Consider the following 15,824-nt stretch of genomic DNA (forward strand, 5'->3'; position numbering starts at 1 on the left):
ATGGCTAATCATCTGTCGGTTCCCGCTAGCGTCGGAATAGAATCCATTGATCTTTTTGAACACTATCACTGCGCCCAACATTCGTAGGTTTGAAACTCGTCACAGTCATCCCTTCCCAGATCCTACTCGGAATACCACAGACAAGGTTTAGACTTTCTGGATCCCAGGAATGCTGCCAATGATTCTAGCCTATACCACGGAGATACTAATCTCACGGACTCAGTCCGTGTATTAGATATCCAAGAGAATATACTCCGGCTGTCGTCCAATGACTACGTTGAACATCATGTATACCGCTTTGTGGTTGTCAGGCACGCGGATCTTGGCTAAGCGAGTAACGAAGATTGGGTGATTGTCATGGATCACCCCTTCTTTCTGACTTAACTGAATTAAGTACGAGAGTATATCTTGGAGAAGAAGTAGGCGTGAATTGAAAGAAAAATAATAGTACTTGCATTAATTCATGAAGAACAGCAGAGCTCCACAGCTTAATCTATGGGGTGTAGAAACTCCACTGTAGAAAATACATAAGTGAAAAAGGTCTAGGCATGGCTGTGAGGCCAGCCTCCAAACATGAAAAGACCAAATGGCATCCTTCTGTAGGCAAATACTCTAGAAGGACATGTGAATGCTGTTTTTTCTTGGTCTTGAGGATCTACTGCAATTTGGTTGTAACCTGAATAGCCATCCAAAAAGTAGTAGTATTCATGACCTGCTAGTCTCTTTAGCATCTGGTCTATGAATGGTAAAGGAAAATGATCCTTTCTGGTGGCTGTATTGAGTCTTCTGTAGTCAATACACATACGCCACCCTGTAACTGTTCTTGTAGGAACCAGTTCATTCTTTTCATTATGAACCACTGTCATGCCTCCCTTCTTGGGGACAACCTGGACAGGGCTCACCCAGGGGCTATCAGAAATAGTATAAATAATCCCAGCCTCTAGTAACTTAGGGACCTCTTTCTGCAATACCTCATTCATGGCTGGATTCAGCTGCCTCTGTGGTTGAACCATTGGCTTGGCATCATCCTCCAATAGTATCTTGTGCATGCATCTGGCTGGGCTAATGCCCTTAAGATCACTTGCTGCCATTTCAAAAATATGCACTGTACAAGCATTCATTCAGAAAACAAAAAGTATTACCACCACATCAAAATAATTAAACTAATTCCAAGATAGAATTCAAAATTCATATACTCCTTTTTCTTTTGCAATTAAAAACATTTTTCATTTAAGAAAGGTGGTGGATTCATAGGACATTCATGGCTTTAAGACATAGACACTTAAACACTAATGATCATGTAATAAAGGCACAAACATAGACAAAACATAAAGCATATAATTCGAAAAACAAGGAAATTAAAGAACGGGTCCACTTTAGTGATGGCGGCTAGTTCTTCCTCTTGAAGATCTTATGGAGTGCTTGAGCTCCTCTATGTCTCTTCCTTGCCTTTGTTGCTCCTCCCTCATGGCTCTTTGGTCTTCTCTAATTTCATTGAGGATAATGGAGTGCTCTTGGTGCTCCATCCTTAGTTGCCCCATGTTGGAACTCAATTCTCCTAAGGAGGTGTTGATTTGCTCCCAATAATTATGTGGAGGAAAGTGCATCCCTTGAGGCATCTCAGGGATTTCATGATGAGGAACTTCCTCATGCTCTTGTTGAGGTCCATGAGTGGTCTCTCTTGTTTGCTCCATCCTTTTCTTAGTGATGGGCTTGTCCTCTTCAATGAGAGTGTCTTCCTTTATGACAACTCCAGCTGAATTGCATAGGTGATAGATGAGATGAGGGAAGGCTAACCTTGCCAAAGTAGAGGGCTTATCCACCACCTTGTAGAGTTCTAGGGATATGATCTCATGAACTTCTACTTCCTCTCTATTCATGATGCTATGGATCATGATAGCCCGGTTGATGAGCGGATAATTTATACGCTTTTTGACATTGTTTTTAGTATGTTTTTAGTAGGATCTAGTTACTTTTAGGGATGTTTTTAATAGATTTTGTGTTAAATTCACATTTCTGGACTTTACTATGAGTTTGTGTGTTTTTCTGTGATTTCAGGTATTTTCTGGCTGAAATTGAGGGACTTGAGCAGAAATCAGATTCAGAGGTTGAAAAAGGACTGCTGATGCTGTTGGATTCTGACCTCCCTGCACTCAAAGTGGATTTTCTGGAGCTACAGAACTCGAAATGGCGCTCTTCCAATTGCGTTGGAAAGTAGACATCCAGGGCTTTCCAGCAATATATAATAGTCCATACTTTGGCCAAGAATTGACGACGTAAACTGGCGTTCAACGCCAGCTTTCTACCCAAATCTGGCGTCCAGCGCCAGAAAAGGATCCAAAACCAGAGTTGAACGCCCAAACTGGCACAAAAACTGGCGTTCAACTCCACAATTAGCCTCTGCACGTGCAACACTTAAGCTCAGCCCAAACACACACCAAGTGGGCCCCGGAAGTGGATTTATACATCAAATACTTACTCATGTAAACCCTAGTAGCTAGTTTATTATAAATAGGACCTCTTACTAGTGTATTAGGCATCTTTGGATTACCTTATGATCCTTTGATCACGTTTTGGGGGCTGGCCATCTCGGCCATGCCTGGACCTTCACTTATGTATTTTCATACGGTAGAGTTTCTACACTCCATAGATTAAGGTGTGGAGCTCTGCTGTTCCTCAAAGATTAATGCAAAGTACTACTGTTTTCTATTCAATTCTTCTTATTTCGCTTCTAAGATATCCATTCGCACCCAAGAACGTGATGAAGGTGATGATTATGTGTGACACTCATCATCCTTCTCCGTTATGAACGCGTGCCTGACAAACACTTCCGTTCTACATGAAATAAGCTAGAATGAGTATCTCTTAGATCTCTTAACCGGAATCTTCGTGGCGTAAGCTAGAATGATGGCGGCATTCAAGAGAATTTGGAAGGTCTAAACCTTGTCTGTGGTATTCTGAGTAGGATTCAATGATTGAATGACTGTGACGAGCTTCAAACTCGTGAGTGCTGGGCGTTGGTGACAGACGCAAAAGGAGGGTGAATCCTATTCCAGCATGATCGAGAACCGACAGATGAATAGCCGTGCCGTGACAGGGTGCGTGAGCATATTATTCACTGAGAGGAGGGGATGTAGCCACTGACAACGGTGATGCCCTTGCATAAAGCCAGCCATGGAAAGGAGTAAGACTGATTGGATGAAGATAGCAGGAAAGCAGAGGTTCAGAGGAACGAAAAGCATCTCCATTCGCTTATCTGAAATTCCTACCAATGATTTACATAAGTATCTCTATCCCTATTTTATTATATACTATTCGAAAACACCATTATCAATTTATATCTGCCTGACTGAGATTTACAAGGTGACCATAGCTTGCTTCATACCAACAATCTCCGTGGGATTCGACCCTTACTCACGTAAGGTATTACTTGGACGACCCAGTGCACTTGCTGGTTAGTTGTATCGAAGTTGTGACAATTATGAATTAAGATCAGAGCACCAAGCTCTGGAGCCATTACCAGGATTTGTTCGAGCCTGGAGATCACAATTTCGTGCACCAAGTTTTTGGCGCCGTTGCCGGGGAGTGTTCGAGTTTGGACAACTGACGGTTCATCTTGTTGCTTAGATTAGGTAATTTTCTTTTTGTTTTGTTTTAAAAAATTTTTCAAAAATCTTTCAAAAATTCTTCTTTGTTTTCGAAAAAAAAAAGTTTTCAAAAAAAAAATGTTTTCAAAAATAAATTATTCTATGGCTTCAAAATTTTTAAGAATGAATTCTAGTGTTTCATGAAATATGTTGATTCATATCTGGCTGTAAAGCCATACCCAAACTACTTTGGGATTGGTATTCAACTAATCACTCCAGCCCATGTAATTATATGCTAAAGCTTGGCTGGCTGTTAAGCCATGCCAGACCCTTTGATTGGAGCTTTAAGACTAACATGGCAAGATTCCTGGAATTCATATTAAAAATTTTGGAATCCTTATTTTTCCTTTTTCTAAATAATTTTTCGAAAAATATAAAATAAAAATCCAAAAAAAAAAAATTTAGAAAATCATAAAAATCAAAAATATTTTTGTGTTTCTTGTTTGAGTCTTGAGTCATATCATAAGTTTGGTGTCACTTGCATATGCATCTTGCATTTTTCGAAAATATCATGCATTCATAGTGTTCTTCATGATCTTCAAGTTGTTCTTGGTAAGTCTTCTTGTTTGATCTTGATGATTTCATGTTTTGTGTCTTTTCTTGTTTTTCATATGCATTCTTGAATCCTTAGTGCGTAAGCATTAAAGAATTCTAAGTTTGGTGTCTTGCATGTTTTCTTTGCATTAAAAAATTTTTCAAAATTGTGTCTATGATGTTCATCTTGACATTCAAAGTGTTCTTGGTGTTCATCTTGACATTCATGGCATTCTTGCATACATTCATGTTTTGATCTAAAAATTTCATGCATTGCATAATTTTCATGTTTTCATAAAAATTCAAAAAATCAAAAAAATATCTTTCCCTTTTTCTCTCATCAAATTCAAAAATTGAGTTAACTTTTTCAAAAATTTTTAAAAATCAAAGTTGTTTCTTATGAGTCAAATCAAATTTTCAATTTGAAAATCTTATCTTTTTCAAAATCTTTTTCAAATTTCTTAGTTATTTTCGAAAATTCCAAAAATCTTTTTCAAAAATCTTTTTCTTATTTTTATATAAAATTTTCGAAAATAACTAATCAATTAATGTTTTGATTCAAAAATTTCAAGTTTGTTACTTACTTGTTAAGAAAGATTCAAACTTTAAGTTCTAGAATCATATCTTGTGATTTCTTGTGAATCAAGTCATTAATTGTGATTTTAAAAATCAAATCTTTTTCAAAAACTAATTTCTATCATATCTTTTCAAAAATATCTTCTCATCTTATCTTTTTCAAAAATTGATTTCAAAATATCTTTTCTAACTTCCTAACTTCTTATCTTTTCAAAATTTGTTTCAACTAACTAACTAACTTTTTGTTTGTTTCTTAACTTTTTCAAAACTACCTAACTAACTCTCTCTCTCTCTAATTTTCGAAAATATCTTCCCTCTTTTTCAAAAATTTCTTTTTTATTAACTAATTATTTTTATTTTTGATTTTTAAAAAAAAAAATTCGAAAAAAAATACTAACCTTTTTCAAAAACTATTTTCGAAAATCACTAACTCATTTTCAAAAATTGTTTTCGAAAATTCACTTCCCCCTCTCATCCTCTTCTATTTGTTTATTGATATACTAACATCTTTCCTTCAACTCACCAAAAATCCGAACCCCCTCTCTCTCTGAGTTCAGATTTTCTTTTCTTCTCTTCTTCTACTCACACAGGGATCTCTATACTGTGGTATAAAGGATCTCTATTATTATTATTATTATTTTTCTGTGCCTTCTTCTTTGTCATATGAGCAGGAGCAAGGATAAGAACATTCTTGTGGAAGCAGATCCAGAACCTGAAAGGACTCTGAAGAGAAAATTAAGAGAAGCTAAAATACAACAATCCAGAGATAACCTTTCAGAAATTTTCGAACAGGCAGAGGAGATGGCAGCCGAAAATAATAATAATGTAAGGAAGATGCTTGGTGACTTTACTGCACCTAATTCCAATTTACATGGAAGAAGCATCTCCATTCCTGCCATTGGAGCAAACAACTTTGAGCTGAAACCTCAATTAGTTTCTCTGATGCAGCAGAACTGCAAGTTTCATGGACTTCCATCTGAAGATCCTTTTCAGTTCTTAACTGAATTCTTGCAGATATGTGATACTGTTAAGACTAATGGAGTAGATCCTGAAGTCTACAGGCTCATGCTTTTCCCTTTTGCTGTAAGAGACAGAGCTAGATTATGGTTGGATTCTCAACCCAAAGACAGCCTAAACTCTTGGGATAAGCTGGTCACGGCTTTTTTAGCCAAGTACTTTCCTCCTCAAAAGCTGAGCAAGCTTAGAGCTGATGTTCAAACCTTCAGACAGAAAGAAGGTGAATCCCTCTATGAAGCTTGGGAAAGATACAAACAGTTGACCAAAAAGTGTCCTTCTGACATGCTTTCAGAATGGACCATCCTGGATATATTCTATGATGGTTTATCTGAGCTATCAAAAATGTCACTGGACACTTCTGCAGGTGGATCCATTCACCTAAAGAAAACGCCTACAGAAGCTCAAGAACTCATTGACATGGTTGCTAATAACCAGTTTATGTACACTTCTGAAAGGAATCCTGTGAGTAATGGGACGCCTATGAAGAAGGGAGTTCTTGAAGTTGATACTCTGAATGCCATATTGGCTCAGAACAAAATATTGACTCAGCAAGTCAATATGATTTCTCAGAGTCTGCATGGAATGCAAGCTGCATCCAATAGTACTCAAGAGGCATCTTCTGAAGAAGAAGCCTATGATCCTGAGAACCCTGCAATAGCAGAGGTAAATTACTTAGGTGAACCTTATGGAAACACCTATAACTCAACATGGAGAAATCATCCAAATTTCTCATGGAAGGATCAAAAGCCCCAACAAGGCTTTAATAATGGTGGAAGAAACAGGTTTAGCAATAGCAAGCCTTTTCCATCATCAACTCAGCAACAGACAGAGAACTCTGAACAAAATGCTTCTAATTTAGCAAATCTAGTCTCTGATCTATCTAAGGCCACTATAAGTTTCATGAATGAAACAAGGTCTTCCATTAGAAATCTGGAAGCACAAGTGGGCCAGCTGAGTAAAAGGATCACTGAAATCCCTCCTAGTACTCTCCCAAGCAATACAGAAGAGAATCCAAAAGGAGAGTGCAAGGCCATTGACATAAGCGCCATGGCTGAACCTGTGAGGAGAGGAGAGGACGTGAATCCCAAGGAGGAAGACCTCCTGGGACGTCCAGTGGTCAATAAGGAGCTTCCCTCTGAGGAACCAAAGGACTCTGGGGCTCATCTAGAGACCATAGAGATCCCATTGAACCTCCTTATACCCTTCATGAGCTCTGATGAGTATTCCTCTTCTGAAAAGAATGAGGATGTTACTGAAGAGCAAACTGCCAAGTTTCTTGGTGCAATCATGAAGCTGAATGCCAAACTATTTGGCATTGATACTTGGAAAGATGAGCCTCCCTTGTTCATCAATGAACTAAGTGATCTGGATCAACTGACATTGCCTCAGAAGAGACAGGATCCTGGAAGGTTCATAATATCCTGTACCATAGGCACCATGGTCTTTAAGGCTCTGTGTGACCTTGGTTCAGGAATAAACCTCATGCCCCTCTCTGTAATAGAGAAACTGGGAATCTATGGGGTGCAAGCTGCTAAAATCTCATTAGAGATGGCAGACAGCTCAAGAAAACAGGCTTATGGACAAGTAGAGGACGTGTTAGTAAAGGTTGAAGGCCTTTACATCCCTGCTGATTTCATAGTCCTAGATACTGGAAAGGAAGAGGATGAATCCATCATCCTAGGAAGACCTTTCCTGGCCACAGCAAGAGCTGTGATTGATGTTGACAGAGGTGAAATATTCCTTCAATGGAATGAGAACTCCCTTGTGTTTAAAACTCAAGGATCTCCCTCTGCAACCATGGAGAGGAAGCAGAAAAAGCTTCTCTCCAAGCAGAGTCAACCAGAGCCCCCACAGTCAAACTCCAAGTTTGGTGTTGGGAGGCCACAACCAAACTCTAAGTTTGGTGTTGAACTCCCATATCCAAACTCTAAGTTTGGTGTTGGAGAGTCTCAACAAAGCTCTGCACATCTGTGAGGCTCCATGAGAGCCCACTGTCAAGCTATTGACATTAAAGAAGCGCTTGTTGGGAGGCAACCTAATGTTTATTTATCTAACTATATTTTTCTTAGTTATGTGTCTTTATAGGTTCATGATCATGAGGAGTCACAAAATAAATATAAAAATTGAAAACGAAATCAAAAACAGCAGAAGAAAAATCACACCCTGGAGGAGCATCTGTCTGGCGTTCAAACGCCAGAACAGAGCATAGTTCTGGCGCTGAACGCCCAGAATGGGAGCATCCTGGCGCTGAATGCCCAGAACAAGCATGGTTCTGGCGTTCAACGCCAGAAATGGCAGCAAAGGGGTGTTGAACGCCCAAAATGGGCACCAACCTGGCGCTGAACGCCCAGAGTTGTGTGCAAGGGCATTTTACATGCCTAAATTGGTACAGGGATGTAAATGCCTTGACACCTCAGGATCTGTGGACCCCACAGGATCATCTCAGGATCTGTGGATCCCACAGGATCCCCACCTACCTCATCATCTCTCTTTCCATTCATGATCATCCCTTCTTTTTTTTTTCCATTTACCACTCACATCCATACACCCACTACCTTCAAAAATTCAACATCTCTCTCCCACCCAATCCCACCCATATGGCCGAATACACACTCCCATCCATCTCCTCCATATCTTCCTCTTATTCTTCTATTCTTTCTTCTTTTGCTCGAGGGCGAGCAACATTCTAAGTTTGGTGTGGTAAAAGCATAGCTTTTTTTGTTTTTTCCATAACCATTGATGGCACCTAAGGCCAGAGAAACCTCTAGAAAGAGGAAAGGGAAGACAAAAGCTTCCATCAAGGGTCTATAGCTCAGTGGTAGAACATTTGACTGCAAATCAAGAGATCCCTGAGATACCTCAGGGGATACATTTTCTTCCACACAATTATTGGAAGCAACTAAGGGTGGAACATCAAGAGCACTCCATCATCCTTCATGAAATCAGAGAAGATCTAAAAGCAATGAAGGAGGAGCAGCAAAGACAAGGAAGAGACATAGAAGAGCTCAAGGACATCACTAAGGTGGACTCATTCCTTGTTCTTACTTTCTCTGTTTTTTTCGTTTTATATGTTATGTGCTTATCCATGTTTGTGTCTTCATTACATGATCATTAGTAGTTAGTAACTCTGTCTTAAAGTTATGAATGTCCTATGAATCCATCACCTCTCTTAAAATAAAAACTGTTTTAATTCAAAAGAACAAGAAGTACATGAGTTTTGAATTTATCCTTGAACTTAGTTTAATTATATTGATGTGGTGATAATGCTTCTTGTTTTCTGAATGTATGCTTGAACAGTGCATATGTCTTTTGAAGTTGTTGTTTAAGAATGTTAAATATGTTGGCTCTTGAAAGAATGATGACTAGGAGACATGTTATTTGATAATCTGAAAAATCATAAAAATGATTCTTGAAGCAAGAAAAAGCAGCAAAGAACAAAGCTTGCAGAAAAAAAAAATAGGCGAAAAAAAATAGAAAGAAAAAGAAAAAGCAAGCAGAAAAAGCCAAAGCTCTTAAAACCAAGAGGCAAGAGCAAAAAGCCAATAACCCTTAAATCCAAAAGGCAAGGGCAATTAAAAAGGACCCCAAGGCTTTGAGCATCAGTGGATAGGAGGGCCTAAAGGAATAAAATCCTGGTCTAAGCGGCTAAACCAAGCTGTCCCTAACCATGTGCTTGTGGCGTGTAGGTGTCAAGTGAAAACTTGAGACTGAGCGGTTAAAGTCAAGGTCCAAAGCAAAAAAAAAAAAAAGGAAGAGTGTGCTTAAGAACCCTGGACACCTCTAATTGGGGACTTTAGCAAAGCTGAGTCACAATCTGAAAAGGTTCACCCAATTATGCGTCTGTGGCATTTATGTATCCGGTGGTAATACTGGAAAACAAAATGCTTAGGGCCACGGCCAAGACTCATAAAGAAGCTGTGTTCAAGAATCATCATACGAACTAAGAGAGTCAATAACACTATTCGAAATCTGAAGTTCCTATAGATGCCAATCATTCTGAACCTCAATGGATAAAGTGAGATGCCAAAACTATTCAAGAGGCAAAAAGCTATAAGTCCCGCTCATATGATTGAAGCTCTGTTTCATTGATAGTTTGGAATTTATAGTATATTCTATTCTTTTTATCCTATTTTGATTTTCAGTTGCTTGGGGACAAGCAACAATTTAAGTTTGGTGTTGTGATGAGCGGATAATTTATACGCTTTTTGACATTGTTTTTAGTATGTTTTTAGTAGGATCTAGTTACTTTTAGGGATGTTTTTAATAGATTTTGTGTTAAATTCACATTTCTGGACTTTACTATGAGTTTGTGTGTTTTTCTATGATTTCAGGTATTTTCTGGCTGAAATTGAGGGACTTGAGCAGAAATCAGATTCAGAGGTTGAAAAAGGACTGCTGATGCTGTTGGATTCTGACCTCCCTGCACTCAAAGTGGATTTTCTGGAGCTACAGAACTCCAAATGGCGCGCTTCCAATTGCGTTGGAAAGTAGACATCCAGGGCTTTCCAGCAATATATAATAGTCCATACTTTGGCCAAGAATTGACGACGTAAACTGGCGTTCAACGCCAGCTTTCTACCCAAATCTGGCGTCCAGCGCCAGAAAAGGATCCAAAACCAGAGTTGAACGCCCAAACTGGCACAAAAACTGGCGTTCAACTCCACAATTGGCCTCTGCACGTGCAACACTTAAGCTCAGCCCAAACACACACCAAGTGGGCCCCGGAAGTGGATTTATACATCAAATACTTACTCATGTAAACCCTAGTAGCTAGTTTATTATAAATAGGACCTCTTACTAGTGTATTAGGCATCTTTGGATTACCTTATGATCCTTTGATCACGTTTTGGGGGCTGGCCATCTCGGCCATGCCTGGACCTTCACTTATGTATTTTCATACGGTAGAGTTTCTACACTCCATAGATTAAGGTGTGGAGCTCTGCTGTTCCTCAAAGATTAATGCAAAGTACTACTGTTTTCTATTCAATTCTTCTTATTTCGCTTCTAAGATATCCATTCGCACCCAAGAACGTGATGAAGGTGATGATTATGTGTGACGCTCATCATCCTTTTCCCTTATGAACGCGTGCTTGACAAACACTTCCGTTCTACATGAAATAAGCTAGAATGAGTATCTCTTAGATCTCTTAACCGGAATCTTCGTGGCGTAAGCTAGAATGATGGTGGCATTCAAGAGAATTCGGAAGGTCTAAACCTTGTCTGTGGTATTCTGAGTAGGATTCAATGATTGAATGACTGTGACGAGCTTCAAACTCGCGAGTGCTGGGCGTTAGTGACAGACGCAAAAGGAGGGTGAATCCTATTCCAGCATGATCGAGAATCGACAGATGAATAGTCGTGCCGTGACAGGGTGCGTGAGCATATTATTCACTGAGAGGAGGGGATGTAGCCACTGACAACGGTGATGCCCTTGCATAAAGCCAGCCATGGAAAGGAGTAAGACTGATTGGATGAAGATAGCAGGAAAGCAGAGGTTCAGAGGAACGAAAAGCATCTCCATTCGCTTATCTGAAATTCCTACCAATGATTTACATAAGTATCTCTATCCCTATTTTATTATATACTATTCGAAAACACCATTATCAATTTATATCTGCCTGACTGAGATTTACAAGGTGACCATAGCTTGCTTCATACCAACAATCTCCGTGGGATTCGACCCTTACTCACGTAAGGTATTACTTGGACGACCCAGTGCACTTGCTGGTTAGTTGTATTGAAGTTGTGACAATTATGAATTAAGATCAGAGCACCAAGCTCTGGAGCCATTACCAGGATTTGTTCGAGCCTGGAGATCACAATTTCGTGCACCACCGGTCTATTGTAACTTCAGACCGATTGCTAGTAGGGATGATAGAGCGTTGAATGAACTCCAACTATCCCCTAGCCACGGGTTTGAGGTCAAGCCTTCTCAGTTGAACCGGCTTGCCTCTTGAGTCTCTCTTCCATTGAGCTCCTTCTATACAGATGTCCATGAGGACCTGGTCCAACCTTTGATCAAAGTTGACCCTTCTAGTGAAAGGATGGGGATCTCCTCTCATCATTGGCAAGTTAAATGCCAACCTCACATTTTTCGGACTGAAATCCAAGTAATTTCCCCAAACCATTGTGAGCCAATTCTTTAGGTTCGGGTTCATACTTTGATCATGGTTCTTAGTGATCCATGCATTGGCATAGAACTCTTAAACCATTAAGATTCTGACTTGTTGAATTGGGTTGGTGAGAGTTTCCCAACCTCTTCTTCGAATCTCACGTCGGATCTCCGGATATTCACTCTTTTTGAGCATGAAGGGAACCTCGGGGATCACCTTTTTCTTGGCCACAACTTCATAGAAGTGGTCTTGATGGACCTTTGAGATAAATCTTTCCATCTCCCATGACTCGGAGGTGGAAGTAATTTCCTTCCCTTTCCTCTTTCTAGAGGTTTCTCTGGCCTTACGTGCCATTAATGGTTATGGAAAAATAGAAAAGCAGAGCTTTTTCCACACCAAACTTAAAAGGTTTGCTCGTCCTCGAGCAAAAGAAGAAAGAAAGGAGTAGAAGAAGAAATGGAGGAGATAGAGAGTAGTAGTGGTTTCGGCCAAGGGGGGTAATAGTGTGTATGATGTGTGAAATTGAAGGTAGTGAAGAGGGGTATTTATAGGGTAGGAGAGAGGGGGAATTCGGTCATGTAAGGTTGGGTTTATGATGAGGTAGGTAGGGTTTATGATGGATGGATATGAGTGGTGAAGAGGATATGGGGAAGAGGGTAGGATTTGATAGGTAAAGGGTATTTGGGGAAGATTTATTGATGGGATTGGTCAAGGGTATTTGGGGAAGAGTGTTTATGGAAAGGTGTGAAGAGGAGAGAAGAAGAGGTGGAGTAGGTGGGGATTCTGTGGGTCCACAGATCCTGAGGTGTCAAGAAATTCTGCTACCTGCACTATTCTAGCGTTCAAACACCCTCAGTGTGCCAATTCTGGCATTAAATGCCAGCTCTGCTACCTTTCCTGGCGTTAAACGCCAGTCTGTTGCCCCTTTCTGGCGTTTAACGCCAGCCAGATGCCAGACACCCTTTTCTGGCGTTAAACGCCCAGAGTGCTGCCCATTTTGGCATTTAACACCCAGAATGCTGCCAGGCTGGGTGTTTAACGCCCATTCTGCTATCCTTACTGGCGTTTAAATGCCAGTAAGCCTGTCCTCCAGGGTGTGCTATTTTTGATGCTGTTTTTGATTTTGCTTTAATTCTGCCGTTATTTTTATGACTTCACATGATCATCAACCTAAAGAAAACATAAAATGACAATGGAATATAAATAAATATAATTAAATAACATTGGGTTGCCTCCCAACAAGCAATTCTTTAATGTCAATAACTTGATAGTGAGCTCTTAGAGAGCTTCACAGAGACTCAGAGCTTGATGATGGCCTTCCAACACCAAACTTAGAAGTTGAGTGTGGGGGCTCTGTTTGACTCTGTACTGAGAGAAGCTTCTCATGCTTCCTCTCCATGGTTACAGAAGAAGATCATTGAGCCTTAAACACAAGGTAGTCTTCATTCAATTGAAGGACTAACTCTCCTCTGTCCACATCAATCACAGCTCTTGCTGTGGCTAGGAAGGGTCTTCCAAGGATGATGGATTCATCCTCTTCCTTCCCAGTGTCTAGGATTATGAAATCAACAGAGATGTAAAAGCCTTCAACCTTCACTAAGACATCCTCTACAAGTCCATAAGCCTATTTCCTTGAATTGTCTGCCATCTCTAATGAGATTCTTGTAGCTTGTACCTCAAAGATCCCTAGTTTCTCCATTATAGAGAGTGACATGAGGTTTATACTTGAACCAAGGTCACACAGAGCCTTCTTAAAGGTCATGGTGCCTATGATGCAAGGTATTAAGAACTTTTCGGGATCCGGTTTCTTCTGAGGTAATTTCTGTTGAACCAAGGTATTTAGTTCATTGATGAGCAATGGAGGTTCATCCTCCCAAGTCTCATGACCAAATAACTTGGCATTCAGCTTCATGATTGCTCCTAGATACTGAGCAACTTGCTCTTCAATAATATCTTCATCTTCTTCAGAGGAAGAATACTCATCAGAGCTCATGAAAGGCAATAGTAAGTTCAGTGGAATCACTATGGTCTCTATATGAGCCTTAGATTCCTTTGGTTCCTCAATGGGGAACTCCTCAGGGGTCAGTGGACGTCCATTGAGGTCTTCCTCGCTGGAAATCATTGTATCTTCCTCCTCTATAGGTTCGGCCATGTAAGTTATATTGATGGCCTTGCACTCTCTTTTTGGATTTTCTTCTGTATTGCTTGGGAGAGTACTAGGAGGAGTTTCGGCCACTCTTTTACTCAGTTGACCCATTTGTGCCTCCAAATTTCTAATGGAGGACTTTGTTTCAGTCATGAAATTGAGAGTGGTCTTAGATAGATCAGAGATTATGGTTGCTAAGTCAGAGAGGCTCTGCTTAGAATTCTCTGTCTGTTGCTCAGAAGATGATGGAAAAGGCTTGCTATTGCCAAACCTATTTCTCCCACCATTAGTATTATTGAAGCCTTGATTAGGCTTTTGTTGATCCTTCCATGAAAAATTAGGATATTTCCTCCATGAAGGATTATAGGTGTTTCCATAGGATTCTCCCATGTAATTCACCTCTTCCATTGCAGGATTCTCAGGGTCATAAGCTTCTTCTTCAGAGGAAGCTTCTTTAGTACTGCCGGATGCAGCTTGCATTCTAGTTAGATTCTGAGAAATCATATTGACTTGCTGAGTCAATATTTTATTCTGAGCTAATATTGCATTTAGAGTATCAATCTCAAGAACTCCTTTCTTCTGAGTCATCCCATTATTCACAGGATTTCTTTCAGAAGTATACATGAACTGGTTATTTGCAACCATTTCAATGAGTTCCTGGGCTTCTGTAGGCATCTTCTTCAGATGAAGAGATCCACTACCAGAGTGATCCAATGACATCTTGGACAATTCAGACAGACCATCATAGAATATACATAAGATGCTCTATTTTGAAAGCATGTCAGAAGGACACCTTCTGACCAATTGCTTGTATCTTTTCCAAGCTTCATAGAGGAATTCACCTTCCTTCTGTCTGAAGGTTTAGACTTCCACTCTAAGCTTGCTCAACTTTTGAGGTGGAAAGAATTTGGCCAAGAAAGCATTGACCAACTTTTCTCAAGAGTTCAGGCTTTCTTTAGGTTGTGAGTCCAACCATGTCCTAGCTCTGTCTCTTACAGCAAAGGGGAAAAGCATAAGTCTGTAGACCTCGGGATTAACCCCATTGGTCTTAATAGTGTCACAGATTTGCAAGAATTCAGCTAACAACTGATGAGGATCTTCCAATGGAAGTCCATGAAACTTGCAATTCTGCTGCATTAGAGAAACTAATTGAGGCTTAAGCTCAAAGTTGTTTGCTTCAATTGAAGAAATTGAGATGCTTCTTCCATAGAAGTCAGAAGTGGGTGCAGTAAAGTCACCAAGCATCTTCCTTGCATCTCCACCATTGTTATTATTTTCGGCTGCCATAACTACTTCTTTTTTGAAAATTTCTGTTAGGTCCTCTCCAGAGTGTTGTGTTTTAGCTTCTCTTAGCTTCCTCTTCAGAGTCCTTTCAGGTTCAGGATCAGCTTCAACAAGAATGTTCTTATCCTTGTTCCTGCTCATATGAAAAAGAAGAGAACAGAAAAGAATAGGAATCCTCTATGTCACAGTATAGAGATTCCTTTATGTGAGTAGAAGAATAGAAGAATGAGGTAGAGAGAAAATAAAGAGAATTCGAACACAGAGAGAGGGAGAGCGTTCGAATTTTAAGAAGAAGAGAAGAGTTAGTAAATAAATAAAATAAATAGAAAGAGATGAGAGGAAGAGAGTATTCGAATATTAATTAAAATAAAAGAAAAATATTTTTGTTTTTATTTTAATTATTAGTTAGAATTCGAAATTTAGGAAAAGAAATAAAATTAAAATAAAATTTAAATTTAAAACAATTAGTTAATTAAAAAGAATTTTGAAAAAAAGGGTTAGTGATTT

At 39.6% G+C, this 15,824-nt stretch overlaps 2 non-coding genes across 2 annotated transcripts; one reads left to right on the forward strand and one right to left on the reverse strand.

Annotated features, from left to right (window-relative positions):
* Positions 1-5,954: 5,954 nt before the first annotated feature.
* On the reverse strand, positions 5,955-6,062 carry LOC112780687 (small nucleolar RNA R71). The gene has a single exon (XR_003191507.1). It is a non-coding gene; the product is annotated as a small nucleolar RNA R71 (small nucleolar RNA).
* Positions 6,063-14,807: 8,745 nt separating this feature from the next.
* On the forward strand, positions 14,808-14,915 carry LOC112781563 (small nucleolar RNA R71). Its single transcript, XR_003192334.1, has one exon. It is a non-coding gene; the product is annotated as a small nucleolar RNA R71 (small nucleolar RNA).
* The last annotated feature ends 909 nt before the right edge of the window (positions 14,916-15,824 follow it).

The sequence above is a fragment of the Arachis hypogaea genome, chromosome 19, assembly GCF_003086295.3.
Source record: "Arachis hypogaea cultivar Tifrunner chromosome 19, arahy.Tifrunner.gnm2.J5K5, whole genome shotgun sequence".
Lineage (NCBI taxonomy): Eukaryota > Viridiplantae > Streptophyta > Magnoliopsida > Fabales > Fabaceae > Arachis > Arachis hypogaea.